General features: G+C 44.5%; 1 non-coding gene across 1 annotated transcript; it reads left to right on the top strand.

Annotated features, from left to right (window-relative positions):
* Window positions 1-413: 413 nt before the first annotated feature.
* Window positions 414-486, top strand: trnak-cuu. The gene has a single exon. It is a non-coding gene; the product is annotated as a tRNA-Lys (tRNA).
* The last annotated feature ends 334 nt before the right edge of the window (window positions 487-820 follow it).

Here is an 820-nt window from a genome sequence, read left to right as displayed (position 1 = left end):
TTTTGACAGCACTGAGTTCAGACCCACTGCATTCAGAACTGCTCAGGTCCATGGTGACATAAAAGCGTTACACAGTTTCTGCTTTGTTGGCTCCACATGCATGATGTGAATCTCCCATTTCACCACACCCTATATGTGCTCTCCTGAATTGAGATCTGGCTCTGTGGAGACCACCTGAGTACAGTGAACTCGCTGTCATGTTCAAGAAACCAGTTTGAGTTGAGTTGAGTTTTGTGACATGGTGTGTTATCCTGCTAGAAGCAGCCACAAGAAGATGGTACACTGTGATTACAGAGGCATAGACGTGGTCAGTGACAATATTAAGGTAGGCTGTGCAGTTTAGCTAATACTCATGTTTAAGAGGCTTAAAATGCGCCATGAAATCGGTGCTCACATCAACGAATTATTGGGGCACCTGGCTAGCTCAGCTGGTAGAGCATGGGACTCTTAATTTCAGGGTCATGGGTTCGAGCCCCATGTTGGGTGTTGCTGCTTTATGATAGAATGTGACTTTGTGGTAGATAGCAATTTATATGCTCCATAGAATACCAGGCCTTTACCATTACACCAACAACAACTTGAACTGTCGATACAAGGCAGGATGGAGCCATGCATTCATGTGAATTTCTGATCCTAGCAGTTGTAGTTGAAATTGAAAGTTTTTACAATCTTCTATTGTCCCATTGTTGGGAGCCTCAGTTTCCTGTTCTTCGGGAGTGGCACCTGGTGCGGTCTTCTGCTGCTGGAGCCCATCTGCTTCAAGATTTGACATGTTGTGTATTGGTGAAAGCTCATCTGTACACATCAGTTCTAACAAATG

The sequence above is a fragment of the Oreochromis aureus genome, linkage group 3, assembly GCF_013358895.1.
Source record: "Oreochromis aureus strain Israel breed Guangdong linkage group 3, ZZ_aureus, whole genome shotgun sequence".
Classification (NCBI taxonomy): domain Eukaryota; kingdom Metazoa; phylum Chordata; class Actinopteri; order Cichliformes; family Cichlidae; genus Oreochromis; species Oreochromis aureus.
The sequence above is the reverse complement of the archived record's forward strand: the minus strand, read 5'-3'. Positions and strand labels throughout refer to the sequence as shown.